We start from the raw sequence: 5,721 nt of genomic DNA on the forward strand, positions 1-5,721 counted from the left end.
TTTTATATATTTGATTGTTCTACATGCATTTAGAATTATTTTATGAAACAATTACCAATGGATTATAGGACATCTCATTTGAATATAGGCATGGGAGTATCTGCATATGGGTGTTACCCGTTAACTTTATTATTCGACAATATATAAATTTTGTTACACGTCGTAATTAATCTTGATTAAATGATAAATAAGCAAATAAATATAATACTTTTAGAACCATTGCGACATAAGTAATACATCATAACCAAACAAATCTAAATATTGATGTCGTACTTTTCTGGCAATTGGCAAATAAAGACAACTTTAGTGCAAATTTATTGTTTTAGCAATTGATATTTCAACAGGCGTTATTGTGTAACTTATTGTAATTTCCGTTTCATACTTAAATTTTCGCAAAATATTGAAATGTGTTGAGTTATAGCATTTGAACGATTTCATCGTTATTTTCTCAAATATAACGTCACCGTGTTTTGGTATGTTTGTTTCTAATGTTGTTTTTTTTTTGTTGTTTTTTTTTAATTGTTCAAAGAAAAAACATGTAACATTTAATGTAGTCAATCACATACAATTTGCAAATATCATTACACAGATTTTTTTTTAATAATTGGAGATGCCGGGGATTGAACAAGGGGCCTCTCACATGCAAAGCGAGCGCTCTACCACTGAGCTACATCCCCGGACAATAATAACATACAACTGTAACTGTAAAGTTTTTTTGAAACCATGCAACAAATTTAGCAGAAAAAAGTAAACATGTGTAAGGTACCAATCATTAATAGTTTTTACTTTTTTTATTGAAATTGTATTTCGTTACAAATATATATGACATATATTCTACTAGCATGTGTATAGATAAAGCAACTTGCCAACGATTGATAAACTTGTTAAGACAAAATTGTAAATTTTTTAATAAAATTTGTCTTAAATATAATAAACAAGATCAACAAAGAAAGACACATAACCCAGCAACATGAACAAGCTGCAAGAGGACCCCAAACAAAAACATGACAGAGCGCAAGGCAGAAGACGGACAGGCTACCCACCCAAATGAAACTTAAAGAAATACAATCGTTAAAAGAGCTAAAAGAACACAAACAAACGATTGATTAATATGCCCACAAATTCAAAGGGCAAAGTGGAAGGGGATATGAGATTCGGCGAATGGGGGATGAGGGGGGAGAAATTATGCCAAAATGTAGGATTATTTTGACTTTCATTTGTTCTCTACTTTATACCCTCGGATGGGTGTAATGTCATCTTAATGCATTTATCCATAATATTGTATCGAAATATTTAGAAGTGAACATATTCTTTTAATATTTTAGAATGTTTTAGTAATATTTGCATAATTATATGATTATTTTTCAAAATATTGCTGAATCTCCTTAAAGCTTCTCTCCCACACAAAACGGACCTAAAAGCATCAACATATTGTTTACAGTTTTAAAATCTGCATGCAGTTTCAACAAGATAATTATGACCTAATTGTTGTTATGTTTCACTTGGACACAGATATATACACACCTATTTACAGTCCAGTTAACATGTAGCGAGTAGGACACCTTGGTGCAGGTAGAATATTACTATATAAATCTTAGTTTAAGACCGGATTATGGAGTTATTGTCTTCTCTTTTTGATCTGTTTTATAGACATAATTTTCTATGAAATATTTTGCAGCAGTCGATTTCATGATTTAAAGTTACCCAGCGAACAACCTTTCTACCAGCAATCAACGGATCTACTTTCAACAAGTCAAAGGGTGTGTCAATATTTTCAAAATAAAACGTCAAAACGGTTAAAGATTACAGCATTATAAGTATTTAAACAACTTTTACTTACAACGGACAAAACATATATTATAAATGTACGAGTTTTTCTTTTGATATCTTTTTTTTTATTTCGGAATCGCCAATACGACAATGTGTGGGATAGTAGCTTCAATACAGAGCTGTTTATTCCATTTTTGTCTTAAAAGCTCAATAAGCCTAAACAAAAAATATATTTGAATGTTTTGAAAAAGACTTTTAAACCACACCCTGTGCTAAAAAAACGAAGAATATAGGGTGAAATGATACCTATTCAAATAAACTATTATATCGAGAAATGCGTTTTTAAAACACATATCCTTCCTTTTATTTTGACCGTTATATAAAGTTCGTGTGCGTAAAATACAAATGAACATGTATTACAGTGCATGCAAAAGAAGTAATATTAAATCTGGTTGTAAATATTTTCTAAATACATCAATCGTTGTCAACACCTTTCATTTAAAGTCAACTAAATAATGTGCAGACATTTTAAGACAAAAAGCCATTTGTTTTCTCTCAAACTTAAATTTCTCGTCTGTTCAATGCAAATTAGTCATATGTTTGCGTACCATTTCCATGGAGGTTTTAATTGCGATTCTTTTATTGGTGGGAAATGTGCCAAAATTACAGAAATTTAAAATATAAATTGAAAATTGTAAACAACGTCATTGTTCTTGCACTGTTTGTCGTACATTTAATTCTTAGAAACTTATGTTTTTAAGCATACTTTTAATGTGACAAATATCGAAATAAATAAATATTACCTGAGATAAATATACAACTATTGGTGTTAGTTTGACTGAAGCATAAGATTGCAAATTGAAATCGTGTGATCACACTGCTGGCTTTCTTCATTGCTAACAAAACTAGATGTAACCTACGTGTCTACGTTTTGTATAGTAGTATATATATATATGCTTTTGATATATAGTTCAAATATCAATGGTAGTTAATAAACTTAAGGTTTCCTTATCATAATGCACTATAAGTATGAATTGAATAAGAAATTAATCTTTTATTTGCATACATTAACGATACAAATTATGTAAGAAAACAAATATTTCATTGTCACAAAAATATCTTAATTTAGCGTGATAAAGTCACAATCATCTTTATTCATATTATAAAGAAGTGCATCAATTAAATTTTAACATCTCTCATAGGAATATAACTACTAACCTAAGCATGTTTGTTTTATGCTGTTAAAATTGTCAAATTGTTTCAAACATTTAGTCTTATAACTTGCCTTTAAGTTCGTTTTTGATTTTTATAAAGGTAAGTTTCCAATAATATGTTATATATTGTAATAATGATTCAACAAATGATTGTTTCTTTGATATCTTGATTCAGATGTTCGACAACAAAAGCATGAGATAACCTAAGAATTAAATCTTGATAATTGCAAACAAAAAAGTCTATTGCCTTATGTCACTCATCTATATTTAGACATGACATTAAAAACGGCTTTGTATAAATTATCTGTCTTGTTTCTTACCTTATTTGAAATGTGTTGAATAACTTCATGGTAATGTCAATTAATGCTGACAAATGTGACTCTTTTGAAGCGATATACAGCGGCAATAAAAGATATGCGAAAATTGTATTTATATATTGATAAATCACTGAGTGTAAATCACAAAGCAGGATGTAATTCTTTGGATTGAGAAGGTGACTACTGCAATTGCACGAAAGAGTATTAAAAGTACATAAACAAAATTTTGATATGTTTAAAACACAAACTATCTTACAATCCATGTTCAGTTGTTATTTTTACGGTTAACAATAATGTGCTTTATAATATTGTCTTCAACATAGATGCAATCATACAGTGCAGATCTATTTATATACTGAAATTTACCTGTAATATCTAAATGCAAAACCTTAGCCTTCTTCTTGGATGAAACAACCGCTTCTTTGATGCAAGATGTTTTACTTCATGGAAACGTCAATTAATTTTGACAGATGTGGCAGTTCTGTGAGACGTCTGTTAAGTTGACACAGAACGCTCCGACAATAAAGAAACAATCAAAATTATATTTATTGCATTGACAATTTAACTTAACGTCAATCATGAAACTGAGTATAATGCTTAAACTTTAAAACAGAAAATCTGCACTTGTGCCCCTAAAAGTAAGACTAATAGGTGAAAGATCTTAACATTTCTATTAGATTTTCCAAAAATATATCATTACATTCGATCACCTTATATTTAAAAAAAAACACAAGCAAATACTTGCAATGATTATTATTATGCAAACTGTCTTATGTAATATGCAAACTGTCTTACGTAATTCATTGCTATATGTAAGATAGTATACATTGCATTTTGTCTTCAAATCGTTTTAAACTAAGTTGTACTGACCGTGTCTATCATGTCTGTTTTTTCTGCTAAGCTGGGACATATATAGCACATTATATGCTAGATAATTTCCTTTGAAGATAACTTAGTGATGCCTAATAGATTGAATGTGAACGCTACTATGTAACGAACACAGACGGCAGGAAATATAATTAAGTAAGTTCGTAAATTGCTAAATACCTACTGTATCAGGAACAAAAATAGCATAGGAAACTACTATTGTTGCTTGTAGTCTGAAATACCTAGAAAAAAGACACAAAAGAGACACATTTTAAATTAGTATGTTATATCAGTTTCGAAAAAATGTTCATGACATTAAATAGAGAAGTAGATATATGGGAATCAATGATTAGAACTAATAAGTTAAACATATATGTATTTGTTTTTTGTCTACACAATCATAATTATACATTATTGAAAAGACAGGAATGGCTAACTGATATCATGTAAAATGTTGAATTCTGCCTATGCCTGTGTTAAGGGGCGAGGACGGTACTTTCTATTACCGTCTAAGAACAAGCAAAATCAATCCAAGCCTGCAACATTTAATTCTTTCGTTAGATATTCTTTATTTATCTTTTTTTGACAGATATATGAGGAAAGCTCACTATACATCTATAAATTTATTTAAAAATCAACAAGAAAAAAACAAGAACTAATATAATTCAAACTTAACGGACAATTGATTAATGAAATGATGTTCTTCTTTTTTCAATTTTTGTTTCTTCAAAAACACATAGCCTCAAGAAGGGAACTTTATTTCTTTAGAAAGGCTAAAAATGTGTTAAAAAGAAGAAAGTTGTCACCAAAATTAGCATATATCAATGTACAAGACATACTCGTACATCCGTCGAACAAAGAGGGTTGCGCTTTTGAACGCTTATAAGCACAAGCACAAATGAGGAGTTAAGCTGGTTAATTGCACTTCACCTCACCCTTAGCCCGGACATGCGTTTTGAAATTTTCTTTCAATTAAATGAATCCCAACCAAGTGAAATTCTTACTTTTTATATGATACAAAATGTGAAATAATTTAAGCACAGAAATAGCCATATATACACTTGCAATACGATAAGTCCAATGACCATAACACTAGTACTTATTTCATTTATAGTTAAAATAAAAAGGTTATTATTGTCGGTCCGTCTTTTTTCACGATGCTAATCAATGATAATTATTATAACGAGCTACCCTTATGCGTTTATATTTTCTAAAAATAGAAAGACTGTTCAAAGACATTCAACACCAAGTATTTTCAAGTTCAAGTGTGTGCAAGCTATTGTTTTGTGCGTCCATAGCTGATATGTGACATGTGCATGATCAATTTCACAATACGTCTTTCCTCAGACTCAGTTAGAACTGTCTAAACTTTTGACCAGTGTATTATAGGGACAGTATTGTGAGGGGTGGACTTTGGAATCCCGTACTTTTTATGCTCGAGTTAAAACAAAAAAGTTCAGCAAAATGGTTAAGCATTTAATTCTGCTGAATAACGCTGCCGTTTTGCGTCTATTTGCCTGCTCATTCATAAAAAGAAAATTAAAAGAACCTTT

At 30.0% G+C, this 5,721-nt stretch overlaps 1 non-coding gene across 1 annotated transcript; it reads right to left on the minus strand.

Moving 5' to 3' along the window:
• Positions 1-605: 605 nt before the first annotated feature.
• Positions 606-677, minus strand: Trnaa-ugc (transfer RNA alanine (anticodon UGC)). Its single transcript has one exon. It is a non-coding gene; the product is annotated as a tRNA-Ala (tRNA).
• Positions 678-5,721: the final 5,044 nt, after the last annotated feature.

The sequence above is a fragment of the Ruditapes philippinarum genome, unplaced genomic scaffold (assembly GCF_026571515.1).
Source record: "Ruditapes philippinarum isolate M1 unplaced genomic scaffold, ASM2657151v2 ctg146_1_1_1_1, whole genome shotgun sequence".
Classification (NCBI taxonomy): Eukaryota; Metazoa; Mollusca; class Bivalvia; order Venerida; family Veneridae; genus Ruditapes; species Ruditapes philippinarum.